This window comes from Schistocerca cancellata, chromosome 9 (genome assembly GCF_023864275.1).
Source record: "Schistocerca cancellata isolate TAMUIC-IGC-003103 chromosome 9, iqSchCanc2.1, whole genome shotgun sequence".
Taxonomy (NCBI): domain Eukaryota; kingdom Metazoa; phylum Arthropoda; class Insecta; order Orthoptera; family Acrididae; genus Schistocerca; species Schistocerca cancellata.
In genome coordinates this window covers 290,505,342-290,523,620 of record NC_064634.1, presented here as the reverse complement: position 1 = coordinate 290,523,620, position 18,279 = coordinate 290,505,342, and the positions used below count along the sequence as shown (strand labels likewise).

General features: G+C 42.0%; 1 protein-coding gene across 1 annotated transcript in view; it reads right to left on the bottom strand.

Annotated features, from left to right (window-relative positions):
* Positions 1–18,279, bottom strand: part of LOC126101361 (uncharacterized PE-PGRS family protein PE_PGRS54-like) — a 45,906-nt gene that overhangs the window by 22,072 nt on the left and 5,555 nt on the right. The window contains exon 2 of the mRNA XM_049912029.1: positions 16,051–16,109. The gene's annotated coding sequence lies outside the window, so the exon portion shown is untranslated. The remainder of the gene's footprint in view (positions 1–16,050; positions 16,110–18,279) is intronic.

Sequence of the window (18,279 nt, the reverse complement as noted above, 5' to 3'; positions counted from 1 at the left end):
GTTATAAGAGTGGACGGACATGAAAGGGAAGCAGTGGTTGGCAAGGGAGTGAGACAGGGTTGTAGCCTCTCCCCGATGTTATTCAATCTGTATATTGAGCAAGCAGTGAAGGAAACAAAAGAAAAATTCGGAGTAGGTATTAAAATCCATGGAGAAGAAATAAAAACTTTGAGGTTCGCCGATGACATTGTAATTCTGTCAGAGACAGCAAAGAACTTGGAAGAGCAGTTGAACGGAATGGATAGTGTCTTGAAAGGAGGATATAAGATGAACATCAACGAAAGCAAAACGAGGATAATGGAATGTAGTCGAATTAAGTCAGGTAATGCTGAGGGAATTAGATTAGTGAATGAGACACTTACAGTAGTAAAGGAGTTTTGCTATTTGGGGAGCAAAATAACTGATGGTGGTTGAAGTAGAGAGGATATAAAATGTGGACTGGCAATGGCAAGGAAAGCATTTCTGAAGAAGAGAAATTTGTTAACATCGAATATAGGTTGAAGTGTCAGGAAGTCGTTTCTGAAAGTATTTGTATGGAGTGTTAGCCATGTATGGAAGTGAAACATGGGTGATAACTAGTTTGGACAAGAAGAGAATAGAAGCTTTCGAAACATGGTGCTACAGAGGAGTTTATGGCACAACTTGACAAGAAGAAGGGACCGGTTGGTAGGACATGTCCTGAGGCATCAAGGGATCACAAATTTAGCATTGGAGGGCAGCGTGGAGGGTAAAAATCATGGAGGGAGACCAAGAGATGAATACACTAAGCAGATTCAGAACGATGTAGGTTGCAGTAAGTACTGGGAGATGAAGCAGCTTGCACAGGATAGAGTAGCATGGAGAGGACTGAAGACCACTACAACAACAACTATGAAAACAACCAAGTCAATGTACTCCAGTATGGAGTCCACTTTCCCCAGCTTATCTGATAGATTACTATATGAGATTCATGAATTCACACCAGAAATTACTCTGATGGCTCACATTTGGAATGAAAATTTTCCTTGTATCTGAATTGCAGAGCTAATAATGAATAAGAAAATAGGAATGTGGATTAGTTACAGTGAATAGCACAGTGAACACATTATCATAACCAAGACGGCAAAGCCAATACCCACCACAGAAGTACAAGTTTATAAGGCAACTAGCACTGCCGATGATGAAGAGAAATAGTTAAAGAAGAGGAAAATTTAACTGTAATGGGGGAATGGAATTTAGTATTAGGAAATGAAAGAGAAGGAAAAATAGTAGGACAATACTTATTGGGGGAAAGGAGTGAACAAGGAAGCCACCTGCTATAATTTTGCACAGAGCATAATTTAATAACAACTAAAACTTGGTTTAGAAATCATACAAGAAGGTTACATACATGGAAGAGACCAGGAACACTGGAAGGTTTAAGACTGATAATATAACTGTGTAACAGTTTACAGTTATGAACCATAGATTAAGATGGAAAAAATTGCAAACAGATATGAAAATAAGGAAACGAGACCTCGAAAAGTTGAAAGAACCAGAGAGTTGTTGAGAGTTTCACAGGGAGCGTCAAGCAACAACTGACAAACAGGGGAAAGGAATACAACAGAAAATGAATACGTAGCTTCGAGAGATAAAATAGTGAAGGCAGCAGAGGAGCAAATAGGTAATAGGATAAGGTATAGTAGAAATCCTTTGATACCACAGGAGATACTGAATTTAAATGTTGAAAGGAGAAAATCTTAATGAAGTAGATGAATGTGAATATACAGGGGGAGTCACGAGGATCTCCCCCCCCCCCCCCCCCCCAATTTCTGAAGGTTATTTGGAACAAAAAAATGTAAATAAAGTAATGGGGTCAGATCCATAATTAAGGAGCTACAGTAACTGAAAAACTGAGGAAAAGGTCAGAAAAAACTTTTATTGTAGGATTTCACTATCAAAACTGCACATAATAATTAATTTAAACAATTTTGTAACAGTCTCTTGCATTCAGAGTGGATTTAAAGCATGTGTTCAAAATTTCCTCCCTGCATCTGAAGGCAAAGATTCGCACGGGAGTGAACCGCACGAGTAGCATTTAGTAATTTCACAGTCTCATTCCTTATTGACATTGCGGCATTGAAAATGCTGTGTATCAATTCTTTTCATGTGTCTGCCTAAACTTTGGACACGATGTCTTACATCCAACCCCAGATGCAATCTATGGGTATTAAATCTGGGGATCCGGCAGACCAGTTGATAGGGCCCCTGCGACCTATCCAGCAATGTGGGAATTGCTGATTAAAGATAAGCTGTTAACACAAGGTGCAAGTGTGCAGGTGCCCCGTCACGTTGGATGTACATGTGGTGTCTTGTTTCCAGAGGAACATCTTCAAAAAGTTGCGGTAAGTCTTCTCGTAAAAAGTTTGGTACATCTGACCATTTAAATTTCCCGGAAGAATAAACGGCCTCAGTAACTGGTCACACACAACACCACACCAGACACTGACAATGAATCTGTGTTGAAATTGAGATATTACCGTGGCATGGGGATTTTCATCGGCCCAGACACGCATGTTGTTGATGCCATCTCTTGTAAAGGTTGCCTTATCACTGAACATTATGAAGCAATAGAACTGCCAACTTCCATTTAACCAGTTACAAAAGTGCAAACGGCTGGCACAATCATGTGGCTCTAAATGGTGAATTTTTCTGCACATGAAAAGGATACAGTCCACTCTCATGAAGAATCCTACAAACGGTAGATTGTGAAACATTCAACTGGGTAACTAGGCGTCTTGTAACTGAACATCATGATGTCTTTTGGAGTGAATAGGAATACTGGGAAGAGTACCAGTTTCTAGCAATATTCGATATGTTCCACTAAATGTTTTGGCACTCGGAATCCTACAATTAGGATACCGACTGTGATATTCAGCAACAGCAGCTTTCACATTACCATCATAGAAGGCCAAAATGTACACCATCTCTCCATACCCCTGCGATGAAACTTTTACGGCATCGCAAAGTGTACTGTACACAGATGACAATAACAGTAAACAGTGACTACAGTATAAACAACTTGGTTGTTATGCAAACACATATCACTTGCTGCGCTTGGATACCCAAGGCTAATCGTGTGTCTTGTGAACAGAAGTGTAGCGCTCCATACACCATGGCATGTTTCGGAACTCTGTTAAAACTCCTTAATTATGCATCTGATCACATTACTGTATTCACATTTTTTGTTCCAAACAACCTAAGGAATAAACTCCAGCAACTGGGGGAAAACTTCATGACTCACCCTGTAGATGTCTAAAAAATAAGACTGTCAAAGTTAAAAATGACTTCACAGAAATGATAATAGGGGCAAATGAAAGGTTACAGAAGCATATTTAGCTATGGGGCAGATAGGTACCATGTATACAAAAATTAAAAAGACCACTGGAGAAAAGAGAAACAGGTGCATGAATTTCAAGAGCTCAGATGGAAAAATCAGTGATAAGCAAAGAAGAAAAACATGAAAGGTAGAAGGAATACACATAGATTAGAGGAGCTATACAAGGGAAATGAATTTAAAAGCAATATTATAGAAAGGGAAGAGGTTGTAGATGACTATATATGATTTGAGATACAACAGCAGAGGAGGAATCTGAACGAGCACTGAAAGGCCAAAGTTGAAACAAGGCCCATGGAGTGGACGACATACCCAGAGAACTTTTGGTATTCTTGGAAGAGTTAGCAATGACAAAATTATTCCCTCTACTGTGCAAAATATATGAGACAGGGAAACACCATTAGATTTCAGGAAGAATGTAGCAATTCCAATGATAAAGAAAGCAAGTGCTGACAGATGTGAACATTACCGAACTATCAGTTTAATAAGTCAAGGTTGAAATATACTGACATAAATAATTTACAGAAGTATGGATAAACTAGTAGCAGCCAACCTCACGGAACATCATCTTAGATTCTGGAGACATGGAGGGACATGTAAGCCAATACTGACCCTACGACTTATCTTAGAATATAGGTTAAAGAAAGGCAAACCCACATTTATAACAATTTTAGACTTAGAAAAGCTTCTGGCAATGCTGAGTGGCACTCTCTTTGAAATTCTGATGACAGCAGAGGTAAAGCACATGGAGGGAAAAGCTATTTACAACTTTCACAGAAATCAGACGACAGTTTAAGAGCCGAGTGACATGAAAGGGAATCAGTGGTTGACAAATGAGTGAGACGGGGTTGTAACCTATTCTCAATGTTATTCAGTCTGTATGCTGAGCAAACAGTAAAGGAAATCAAAGAAAAATCTGGAGCAGGAACTGAAGTTCAGGGAGAAGCAATGAAAACTTTGATGTCTGCCAATGATACTGTAATTCTGTCAGAGACAGCAAAGGACTTGGAAGAGCAGCTGAATTGGAACGGACAGTGACTTGAAAGGAGGATATAATACGAACATCAACAAAAGCAAAACAAGGCTAAAGGAATGCAGTCAAATTAAATCGGCAATGCTGAGCGAATCAGATTAGGCTGTTAGACAATAAAAGTAATTGATGAGTTTTACTATTTGCGCAGCAAAGTTAGTGATGATGGTCAATGTGAAGAGAATGTAAAAAACAAGACTGGCAATGGCAAGAAAAGCGTTTCTGAAGAACAGAAATCTGTTAACACTGAATATAAATTTAAGTGTAATGAAGTCTTTCCTGATTTTATTTATCTGGAGTGCAGCACTGCACAGAAGTGAAATGTGGACAATAAGCAGTTCAGACAACAAGAGAATATAAACTTTTGAAATGTGGTGTTACAAACAAATGCTGAAGAATAGATGTGTATATCACACAAGTTATGAGGCTGTACTGAACAGAACTGAGGGAAAACGGAATTTTTGGCACAACTTGATTATAAGAAGAGATCATTTTACATGGCACATTCTGAGGCATCACGGAATTTTGGGTGCGGGGGGGTTAAAAATTGTAGAGGGAGACCAAGATAGGAGTACCTTAAGGAGGTTCAAGTGGATGTAAGCTGAAGTAGTCATTTGGAGAAAAAGAGGCATGCACAGAATTGTGTAAAGTGGAGAGCTGCATTAAACCCGCCTACTGACTGAAGACAACGTCAACAGCAACATCCGAACTGTGTGGCTCCAAAACAGTAGGCCTATGCAAAACAATGTCAAGGAATTAAACTACATACTAGCTGAAAAAAGACCAATTTTACTTCGCTTTCCTTTTCACTTGTTTTCTAAAAACATTCCAGTTCACTCCAGAACAATATAAATATGTATACTGAGAAAATATTAAAAGTATTGGTACTTCACGCTTCACTTAGTATTCTGTACACAACTTTAAGCAATTCACTTTCACTTAAATGTATTTCACTTTCTATCATTTTAATTTTCCCTTGATCTGCTTGGGGTGAAAAACTGCTAAGGTCATAAGCACCCGTATCATAACGTAAGAAAAAACAAGTACTAAATACAAAGCAGATGCGAAAAAGGCAAAAATCCAATGAAGCAACTTTAAAAGAGGAGCCGCTAAGGATAAGGATGTCCCTATGAAAAATTTCTAAAAACATTGTTGAGATGGCAGAGGTCCCCGCAGGGAGGATCAAATTTGCTTCAGCATGCCACTGCAGTGAATAAAAAGTAAAACACAAGCGAAAGAACGCACATCATCCACCAAAAATCTGACAAAGTAGATGGCAAACATAGATATAACCATAAACAATTAAAAAATTGGCACCAAATCAGAAAGTGGTATACCGTCAAAGGTTGAGAGCATTAGGCACAGTGAGGCAAGGTCACCACTTAATAAATGGCGATGACTAAAACCACAGCATCCAGTACACAGCCGGGCTAACATGAGCTCCTCAGGATGTGAGGGCTGAGAGGAAGTTGACCATACTATTGGGAAAGGTTTAACGTCCCAGAGTTTGTTTCCCTGGAGAGAAGACTACCATGATACTACATGTCAGACAGTGACACAAAGATCATGTAAGGGAACAGAATGATTGGCAGGCTGAGGGAGGAGACCTGGAGCCTTTACAGCAGAATCAGTAGCCTCATTCCCTGGCTTGCCAACGTGACCAGGAACCCATAGGAATACCACGTTGGCTCCCCCCAAAGTTAGCGAGTGAAGGTATTATTAGATCCATTGTACTATAAGATGGACTCAGTACATTGCACGAAGACTCTGGATAGCACTGAGCAAATCTGAGCAGATGACACAATTTGGAAGCCCATGTTGCCAGATGTAATGGGTGGCATGATAAACGTCGTGGAGGTGTGTGGTGAAAATCTAGCACTCGTCAAGAAGCCAAGTACAAAGGCACACCCAAAACCATGGACAGTGTTGGAACCGTCAGTGTAGACGAAGACGCTGTCCCTATTATCAAAATGCGAGAAACCTGCTGTGATACACCAGGCCAGGAGTGGTGTCCTTGGGAAGCGAATGGAGTCCAAAAATGAACACATACGTCAGCAAAGGTGCTGAAGAGTGCACTTGTAGGGAACATGGCAGCAATTGTAAAGCAAAGCTGTCTAAGCAGTAAAAAAAAGTGAACTCCGGGAGGTAACAGAGAAGATGGGCGCAACACTTACTGGCGGTGAAAGGAATCATTAAGAAGGGGAGTATAGGATGTGTGATCGGCCATAGAAGACAGACAGCTGGCCTGACGACTGAGGAGAACATCCAGCCGGTAGGACAAAGGTTTAGTCAGCAGCCTCAACAAAAGGACTCTCAACGGGCCTAATATAGAAGGCACTAGTGGCTAAATGTAACCAGCAATGGTGAATGGTGTTACGACGACTTAAGACAGATGGACATATGGATTAATATATGATACATCCATAATCCAGTTTCAAATGGACAAGGGATCAGTATAAACGGAGGAGGATGGTGTGATCCACCCCTCCTAAGGTACCTGAGCCGTGCATGGCTCGCGTTCTTCCCATTTATTGTTTGTCATCTTCTATTATGGTACTGCCACCTCGTTTTTTTATTCCATTTACTGGCATCACTAACTTCCTGCCTTACTTGTCCATGAGCGGCAGCAGCAGCGCATATTGATAAGTGCACTGTCGTACCACCTCTGGAGTGGCCGATAGTTTTTCCGGGTCATTGCGTGTCTGACTAGTCAGTTCGGGACGGACCAGCAGTACATTCAGGACGCACCAGCTGTGAGTCAGGGACGGAGCACCGGTGAGAAGCCGACAGCCAGTGCTCTCCGACCACTGGTGACGCACATGAACTGTCCGATGGAGGGAGATTGGAGCGGGACGACTGTCGGTTGGTTGTCTCATCGGCCGACATATATTTGGTCCTTTCACCATTTCCGGGCCTGGAGTTGGTCGGTTGGCATGGAGCAGTGAGGAAATCTCTGCGGCACGTTGTTTGGCCGCCCGCTGGCGGCCTCTATGCGGTGTAGGAGTGTGTGGTGCTGTCGCCATTGCTACGAGGTTTGTGGCTCACCAATCCTGGACATGAAAGTTGAGTTTTGACTTAATCTACCAGCAAGTCATGACTGTTCACATTGTGTCATTTGGAGTTCATTGTCAGCTGTTGGGATATCCCTGCGAGCAACATGTGTTTTCAAGTTGGCAAATTTTAGCCACCCTCCGGTGGAGTTTAATTGTACTTGGTTATTTGAATTGAAGTGTACCAGTGGAATCTTCTGCCTTGTGGTCATTAACATTCCAGTTACCTGCCCTGGCCATTGACGTAAATTCAGGTAGCGTATTTTCCTCATAGTGTTGTCGCTGTCCAGCACGGTGTGTAGTTTGACAGCTCAATGTATAATTGGTTGTGGGCACCAATACCTTCTACATTGTTCCATTGAACTCAGTGTCGTGTGGTGGTTGGGTGAAGCAGAGGTTAGCTTGTTGGTGGGTCCATTGACTGTCTGTCGGTTGGGCTGTCATCAGATCGACAATGGTTGGGCCGACTGCATGTCTCACCTAAGCAAGCGATAGTGTTTGAATTCTGACCCTCTGACCTTCTGAGCGCCCCTGGGTATACTGCCTTTTCTTGTTTGTTCTTGTTGTCTGTACTTGTATGCCTTCTAGGTGATTTTTAGATTAAGGTTGTTTTGCCCTAAGGCATCAGATGGTTTGGACCTTCAGCCTAATTTAAGAACTGTTTTATGTAAAGCCTTTGGCATCTTTAAAATTAATGTTATTGAGTCATAAGTGTTGGGCCTTCAGCCGATTTTGAATTTAAGTTGTTTGCTCTTAAAGTGTCAGATTCTTTGGGCCTTCAGCCTAATTAAGGAACATTTTTAAGATAAGGCTTTGCCTTTTAAATTTCTGATTTTGGTTAAGCTTTAAGTTATTGGCTTTCCACAACTTAAACTACCTGTCCTGTCCTGTCCTGCCCTACGGGTGTAGCAGGGCATTTCAGTACCACATAAAACATGTACAACATTGAGAAAGCGAGTACAACAAGCTGCCTGGTAAGAGATTTGGGAAGACCAATAGAGTTTCTATATCAAACGTGAACCCCAAGAATTTTGTTGTGCCAATGAATGGAAGAAGGAGTGGGGCGAGACATAGGGACGGGGGAAGAAACTCTCGGTATTGCCAGAAGTTCATACATACAGTCTTGTCAGCAGAAGACTGGAAGCCACTGTTGATGCTCCATTAGTATAGATGACCAAGACATTGCTGAAGATGCTGCTCAGGTGGACAGGTTCTTTGAGAGCTGCAATAAATCGCAAAGTCATCAATGGAAAGAGAGCCAGAGATACTTGGTGGAAGACAGTCCATAATAAGGTTAATGGCTATATGGAAAATAAGACGACACTGAGCACAGCACATTGAGTCACCTTATTCTCTTTAACAAGAGTGTGACAGAGCCGAGCCCAAATGTACCTTAAAAACATGGTCTTCTAAAAATTCCTGGATAAAAAAGGGCCAGGCAATGCCGGAAGCCCCACTCATACACAATACGGAGAATACTCATTCTGCAGCAAGTGTCATACACCTTCAACTCAAAAACCACCACCACAGTTTGACACTCCCGCATAAAAAAACTGTTCACAGTATGAGTTAACAAAGTGACGAGACGATCAACTGCAGAGCAATGCCTAAAGTATTCATACTGGGCATTAAAGAGAGCATTCCCAGACTTGAGCGACCACACCAGCTGATCACTAATCGTATGTCCCATCACCTTGCAAATGCTGCTGGCGAGGAAAATTGAGCGGTAGCTGAAGAAAGTTGTTTGTCCTTACCAGACTTAGGTATGGAAATGACAGTGGCCTCACAGCAGTAAATGGGAAATGTGCCCTCTTTCCAGATGCAGTTATAGGTATGGAGGAGAAAGCATAGGCCCTCAGGAGACAGGTGTTGCAACATCAGAGTGTGAACCCGTCTGGCCCTGGAGCAGATGACCAGGACGAAGAGAGTGCATGTTTAAGGTCCCTCACAGTGATTCTGGAAGGAGAAGTCCTTGCCTTAGTTGCCTGTTTCAGAGGGAGGAACTTGAAAAGTCTGCAAAATATTGGCTCAAAGTGTTGGAGACATCAAGAACATCTACAATGACATTGTTCACTATGGTCAGACCAGGAATTGCGGAATGAACTGCGGTTCCTGAAAGCCAACGGACATTACCCCAAACAGAAGATGGAGTAAAACTGTTAAATGAGCTTTGAAACGAAAGCCAACTAGAATTTTTTCTATCCCTGAAAATGTGGCGACACTGCATACGTAACTGTACATAATGGATATAGTTTGCTATTGTGAGATGGCATTGGAAAATGTGGAGAGCTTGTCTCCATGCACGGACTGCCTCAGTCCACCAGGGGACAGGGGCATGTCGCGGCGAGGAAAAGGTGTGAGGCGTGGAACATTCTGCAGTGGTAAGGATTGTGTTAGTAAAGTATTCTATTTGATCATCAATGCAAGTTGTACACATGTTGCAGTCTCATAGAACTGAAACTGGTTCTCTGAGATTGCAGACGTGTGTGCAAGTTGGATTTGCGTGAGTGTGTGTGCGCATGTGTGTATACTGGTGACAAAAGCCTTAATGGCCAAAAGCTATCATTGTGTGAATCTTTTTGTTGTGCCTATCGTGACTCAGCATTTCCACTATATGGTGAGTAGCAACTTTCCTCCTCTGGTATTGTTACATTCCATCCTGGATTTTCCATTGTTTGATCATCAATGCAGAAGAAATGGAGCTCATTGAAAGTGACCAGTGAGGAGTAGAACCACCAGCCAGCTTTGGAAAGCTGCCAGTTGGTTGGATGCACAGATGGGACAGGCGTTAGCAAACAATTGACACATGGGAAACAGTCACTCGAGTGTGTGCTGGAGAGAACGGACCACTCAAGATAACGAGCATGCTGAGCAGTATAGATTGAAAGGTCCAAGAGGGAAAAAGGCATGCATGGACTTGGAAAAAAATGTGGGTGAAGTTAAAAGGTGAAACCGGGGAGGGAAAGACAGACAGCAACACCTTGAAGCTGGGTGAGGAAGGAAATGGTGTGACTATAGATGTTGTCTCGAATGAGTGACATGACACTCTCATGAGCTGGAATCCCCGGCTAAGGGGGAAGGTAAAAGGGACAGAAATGAAGCACAGGAGGTAAAAGCCATTGTGAGGGCGTAATTTTGTTTCCTGGAGGCAGAAAACCACTGGACAGTATGATCGCAAGAGGAACTGTAATTCAACACTATTGGATCTGATGCCGCAAATGTTCCATTAGAGAATAACCATATACAATGATGCACAGGAGATGGGCCAAGTAAGGGGACAGCCACCGCAGTGGCTTCCTAGTGCCAGAACTCAGTGATCAGGTTGAGAAGCTGGAAAATCCTGATCCAATAGTCTGACAGAGGCATCGGTATTCACCTTCGGTTGGCCAGCGGACTGGTTGTTGGCGGTGTGTCCTCAGCGAAACGGGTGAGGGTATTGCATGGTGACACTGTTGAAGAGAACACTGAGGTGGAGAAGGGGAAGATCATTTGGCTTTGTTTGACTGCTTAGAACCTTGGCATTTGTCAGGCGCAGACCCAGACATTCGCTGGCTAGATGTGTGTAGAAAGTCATTACAAGAGTACTCCTTTCTATATTTCCAGGCTTCTGTTTGTGAGGCATGCTATTTTGCTGGTGCAGGTGAACGTTTGTTGGTATGGTGTGCACACATAGCAGGTAAAGATGAGCCGATTTTACAATGGTGGCACTAAACTTGAAGTCACAAGTCTGCATAGCCATGTCCTTCATAGGTGGGGGTGTAGCAAGAACTGTACAACGGTCAGAGGGTTGTGTGCAAGGTTTGCAGCTAGCCAGCATTTTCCGAGCAATGTCAGTAGGAACTTTGTCCTTCACCCAGATCTCCCGAACAGCTCTCTCACTAAGGTAGATTGGATAGTCACAGGATGGAATAAGTTGATACAGTGAAGGGAAGGAGGTGGACTCTCACCCTAATGAGTGTCCCTGCTGCAAGTTATGCATTTGGCTTCATTTTCATAAGATTTATAGCAACAAGTGGGAGTCAGGATATATGAACTAACAGTAACAGCTTCGTAGCCAGTCTTAATTTTTGATGGAAGTACCTCAAGGTCAAATGTAAACTAATTCTTTATCAACCCTTATCATGACACAGTGAACTGCAGTCATTCCCAGGTCAGATAGACATACCGTTATTTCAGTCTTGGTCAAGCCATCAAGCAGCCAACTGTATGACACCACGGGAGGAAATTAGAGTGCAGTGGATCTCTACTTTAACAGTATAGCTGTGGGGAAGTGTTGCATTACACTGTTTATGCGCTTGAAAAGCACTATCCATCTCCAAAAGCAAGGTCCCACTATGCAACCAAGGGCAGAGCTTCACAGGACCAGCAACGGCGTCTACACCCTTCTTAACAACAAATGGATGAACTGTTGTGAAAGTGTGAACATCTTCCATTTGTGACACCACAAGGTATCGGGGTGCAGCCGGGAGAGGTGTTGATTCTTTCATCTCAACCCATTAATGTCTTTGAGATGAGGAACTCATTACGGAGAAATGCTCCATGATTGCCAGCATCTTCTTGACACTCTCCTTCCTACTGCGGTTCCTCCCTGACGGGCGGCTGGTCCAACTTAGGTGATTGTTCACACCTCCTGGATTCCAGACAAAGGGACTAATTGGCGTAGAGGAAGGTACCAGCTTAGGCCATCACCCCTCCCTGAGCCTGGCCTTTACCAGGGGTAAGTATGAGCCCTAGTTGTCGACATGGAACTGGGAATTATGCATTACCCCATCATCTTTTACATGTCAAACGCATGGGCTGACCATCAGATACGCGCTGGGAGGAAGAAGAAGAAGAAGAAGAAGAAGAAGAAGAGAGACGTCAAATGCCAAAATGGAGGAAGGGTACGAAAAGGAAGGACACGAAAGGAAAGGTGGATGGACAAGACGAATGCATACACAGTTTCATCAAGAACTTTGGTTTCCCAATGCTCCCCAAGGCAAAAAAAAAAAGTACTGTATTGCTCGATGCAGCACACTCGTCAAAGATTATCTAGGAACAGAACAGCGATTGGAAGTGGACCAACAGCAGTAATCAAAACGTTACTTCACTTCAGTTTGTTACCTACTTGGATACTAAGGAATTTTGCATGTGTTTCATATGACGTGAAACTACATGTATTACATATTTTGAATAGCGCAATATGAATTTTACAACAAAATAAGTAGCACGAAGAAACTGCAATCCAATAGGTAGTTTTTACTTCAAGATATTTATTTTCATTGTATAATGATGACAAATCCCAAATCCCGTAATGATATCAAACTATGGATGAATAAATAAATTAAACTGTGGGATGTTATACTATGTTTCAGAACTAGAAGACCCATTATTTAGCAAAAGGAGTAAACAGTTCTGCCTAATTCCTAAATAGTCTCCTTCTGCCTTTTGCTAGGTGAAGGATGCTTTAATCCTATGTCCAATGTTCTAGTTTTTCTGCCTCTGGGTGCTTGATTGTAATTTGGATTGAGTAGCTGACTCAAAGCAAGGAGGTTTGATCAGAATTTAATATGTTATTGCTCACAAGATTATTAGATAATGAGCACTTAAGTTTTGATTGTACATAAAAATACATAGATAGTATCAGACTAAAGATTGTAGGATACCAGCAATAATACTCAGCACAATATGCGTTGCACACTTTATTAACAATCTATCTCATACACATCCGTACATGAGGATCGTCTACTATGCACTGCCACCTCACTGTTCGTGAAAGACCTTTCTCAGTGCCTTATCAAGACATTCCCATCATGGTTGAGATCTATATCAGTGTTGACGCAATCAGATGTGCACGACAGGCAGCGTTGTGGCTGGCTTGAATGTGGGACATGGCCGGTCTGTTTCTCAGTGAAATGTGGGTGTTATACGAATACTGTATTGCTTGTATTGGACCAAGTGTGCAGCACGGTGGAGAGGGCTCGGCAGGCACAGAGGGTGCAAAGGAGGTTTCTTCGTCAAGCAAGGTACCATTCAAGAGTTCTGTAGTGGAACAAGTTGGAGAGGGTTCATGTCAGTCATCTTGGAGTGGCCTGGGATGAGGTGTAGTCATCCCGTAGTATCCACACCAGCTTCAGGTAGGTGATGGAAATGGTCATCAGTGTACCATGTAATAGGACCTTAAGGTCTGTGACCCTAGGCTGATGACCGAGTGGGCCCAAGTATGGAGGATACAAGGTGGCCCTTATGAAGTCGTCCTGCAACATGACATATTCGCACTGTGCCATATCCTTTTGGACAAAGACCTACGGTGTTGACTGCGGTGTTTGTGGCGTGATGCTAATTGTGCAAATATGCTGGCGTAACCAATGAACGAGTGATGAGAGGTCCATCTGAATGGGATCTGTAGTACTTGTGTACAGGGGGAGATGTTCGCCTCATAGTACCTGTGCCAGCAATACCTGCAGGTCATCCTTCCATGCTGTTCATATGGCATGTAGAATCCACAAAAGGCCCGATGACTCGCCATCAGGGCTGCTTTCATCCTGTGCCACCTCTCCATGAGCCCATTACTCTGTAGGTGATAAGCAGTAGTGGGCATGTGCACTATTCTGCAGAGGCATCACAGTGTATTAAAGAGGCTGGCCTCAAACTGAAGGCCCTGATCAGTGGGACAGTTTCTTGCAGAAAAACCAGAGCATCTGAAGTTCAACGTCAAGTACTTGTTGCACAACTGTACCGATAGCGGAATTGCACAGGTCAAGTCGTGAGAGTCAATTGGGCTTTGGGACAGGGGTGTGCCAAAGTGACAGCACGCGCTAAGCACTACTTGGCACTTCAAAATGTATTCGCCATCTTTGAAGTCCACTGAATTTTCTCTTGCCCTGTTTGTCCATGTCTGACATAGCGTTCAACAGAGGCACCTATTGCTCAGTCACATGAGGCAGGTGGTCACGGTAGAAATCTTTAATTCCTATGAGGTGCTGTAGGTCATGATAGTTTCAGGAAGAGGAAGATTGCTCGCCATAGAGATAAGCTCCTCCTACGTTGGTAGCCCTGTACCACCGAGGAACCGGCATTCATTTGATGTTTGTGAAAATCCAGCCTGGATTATTGTGTTCCAACGATATGGTCACCCCACATCGATTGGTCCTCCACACCAATTTCTGAAGACAACAGTACAAGGACTGCAGTGCAGGATGTGCAGTCTGCTACTCGGGTGATTAAATAAGTGTGCAACATTCAACAGTATGACATTTATGCGGCTAACAATGGCCTTTTCACATCTCAACTATAGTTGCCTACTCCGAATCTATTATTAGAGTTTGAGAGCAATACCACATCTGGCTGCAGCTCCGATAAGCAATGCCCTAAACTATGTATGAATGCGTATTCACATATCCCGTGTAACGCACTGGATTGAAGCAACTGCTAACCGTTTAAACACAACTAGCTGTTGCATAAGGCAATAAAAGATGTGACTCTTCACATGGTCTGGTTGTTGGGCCGTTTCGATTGGCTGCTGTGGCAGAGAGGGGCGCCGTCTCCTTTGGCAGCAGTTGGGTGCACCATCTCCTTCGGCGGCAGTCAGGCAAAATCGTGTTGTCTCTGTTTCTGTTGCCGTTCTGCGGCATCTGCAAATGTGGCGAGAAAAGATGGCTGCCATTACTAAGGATTTCATTAACACACTGTTGACCACACAAAATCTTAGCACAAAAAAATTGTTCAAGCGGCAAGCAACTAGTTGAATCGCATGCTCAGAATGAATTGCACAGCAAAGATGTGGTTCAGTCGAAGCTCTAGTAAAAGAGTATCCAACTAGTTGGGTAGTGTGGAAATGTTGAACACTGCACTGACTCGCAGTATCTGCATGGTTATTCTGTGGCAAGTGCTGGACATGTCAAGCAGGTATTTTCTGGCCGGGCGAGCTGCATCCTGGGCATGTCTTAATGCAAAACAACAAAATTGTATGGCACTGTCGGTTAATTGTCAGCATCAGAACAATGCTCAATAACATTTGTGGTGATGTTTACACATGTCAGGCTTTTGGTAGACCACCACTATAGATACTTTCCCCAGTGAGATGTACGGATAGCACTACTAATGTATACGACATGATTTTGGTGTAATAATACTTTATTAATAATTTTTGTGAACATTTCTCATGGAGAAACAACAGTCTGGTTAAAAATACTTTTAAATGGATAAGAAGAGTCTCGACTGCAATACAATGTTTATTTACGATTTCCTGTTTTGGCTACAATGTGACCAAAACTGGTAACCATTGTAAATTAATATACTGTGGCCAGGACTGTTCTTAATCGATTTTTTTTTTTTAGCTTTATTAATACCACATAATGCAAAATACATCCAAATGGCAGCGAGAGCTAAACCCGACTGAAGTCTAAAGACACTACACTAGTCAATCTGCAGTCCCTGGTCATAGGTGTTGCATCACTAGCTGCCACACAAATATTTTATTCATTACCACATACTTGCAAAATGTTTCAATACTGTTACCTATGACAAATCCTGCACCATATCACTATACCTGAATATAGTAAGATACCAGAATGCTTATAAACTGAAACAAAAATGTGGAAGAATTCACTGTGTTCTTTTCACAGAAATCATACCAGAATATTTCTCCGACAACTTAAGGGAGCCACAGAAGACCTTAAACTTGACGGCCACACTGAAGTGGGAGACCAGTACCATAATCAATGTATAACATAGTTTGGTAAGTAACTTATAAAATTAGTATTTGTATTATTAACATATTTATGTATAGATCATTTTAAATTGACATAGGACTTGTCCCAATAGAGTCGGATATGAGCTTTTGAATAGTATTTTAATGCTTTTGGTCAATAGTCAATATATGTGATTTGAGGAAGAAAAGCAGGACAACAATAATCTGTCATCCAATACATAGAATCAACTGCAAATTCACTAAAAATTGTAAGTATCAACAAAAAAGAACACTAGTGCTGAAACCATGTCTCTATACAAATAACAGCATAAGCAGTTTTATTTTTCTGCAAGATATCATATTTTTCTATAAGTAAAACTTTAATCAACACACTAAGAAACACTCTGAGCCATATATTCTGATGAGAAAGGAACCATCAGGGATTAGGATCAAATTCGATATTAGCTATGTAATAACTAGGTATTGCTAGTTATGATAATTACATACTGATAGTTTTCTGTCAAAGTTATGCTTAGACCCACACACAATAGCAATTGCATCATATTACCATACATAAACAGAATCTAAAATTTTCAACATGCTATTACTTTCCTTTAGTGCAGCAACACCAGTGCCAAGTGTTCACATGAGGGCTAAAAATTTTACTACATATGGGGGGGGGGCTAAAAATTTTACTACATTGGGGGGGGGGGGGGGGGGGGGGGGGGGGACCCGCTGCTGATTTCATGTTGTTGTCAATGTTGTTTAAGCTCATAGTCAGAAGTTTCCTGCATCACTAGTCACAGCCCAATGATTCTTATCGAATATTCCTCTTTCGCTTCTACATCTACACGATTGCTCTGCTATTCACAATTAAGTGCCTGGCAGAGGGTTCAATGAACCACCTTCAAGCTGTCTCTCTACAGTTCCACTCTCGAATGACGCACGGGAAAAACGAGCACTTAACTTTTTCTGTGCAAGCCCTGATTTCTCTTATTTTATAGTGATGAGCATTTCTCCCTATGTAGATGGGTGCCAACAGAATGTTTTAGCAATCGCAGGAGAAAAATGATGATTGAAATTTCATGAGAAGATCCCGTCGCAGCAAAAAATGCCTTTGTTTTAATGATTGCCACTCCAATTCACTTATGTCTGTGGAACTATCTCCTCTATTTTGCGATAATATAAAACAAGCTGTCCTTCTTTGAACTTTTTAAATATCATCCGTCAGTTCCACCTGATACGGATCCCACACTGTACAGCAATACTCCAAACAGGCTGGACAAGTGTAGTGTAAGCAGTCTCTTTAGTAGATCTGTTGCAAGTTCTAAGTGCTCTGTCAACGAATCGCAGTCTTTGTTTTGCTCTACCCACAACATTATCTATGTGATTGTTCCAATTTTGCAAATGTAATTCCTAAGTATTTAGTTGAATTTACAGCCTTCAGATTTGTGTGACTTATCATGTAATCAAAATTCAGCCAATTTAGTACTCATGTGAATAACTTCACACTTTTCTTTATTCAGGGTCAATTGCCACTTTTCGCACCATAAAGATATCTTATCTAAATCATTTTGCAATTCATTTTGGTCATCTGACGACTCTGTAAGACAGTTTCATTGCGCAGATAATCCAAGAAGGCTACTCAGATTGTCTCCTGTCGTTAATATAGATCAGGAACAATAGAGGGCCTATAACACTTCCTTGGGGAATGCTGCATATTACTTCTGTTTTACTTGATGACTTTCCATCTATTACTGCAAACAGTGATCTTTCTGACAGGAAATCATGAATCCAGTCACACAAGTGAGGCGATATTACATAGGCACACAGTGTGGTTAGAGGATGCTTGTGAGGAATGGTGTCAAAAGCCCTCTGAAAATCTAAAAATTTGGAGTCAATTTGACATCCTCTGTCAATAGCACTCATTACTTCATCAGTATAAAGAGCTAGTTGTGTTCCGCAAGACAATATTTTCTGAATCCGTGCTGACTTGTCTGTCAGTAAATCGTTTTCTTCGAATACAGTATATGTTACAAAAACCTACTGCAAATCGACGTTAGTGATATGGGCCTATAATTCAGCAGATTTCTCCTATTTCCCTTTTTGGGCATTGGTGCGTCTTCAGCAACTTTCCAGTCTAATCTTTCAGAAACATTGCAAAATAGTTATG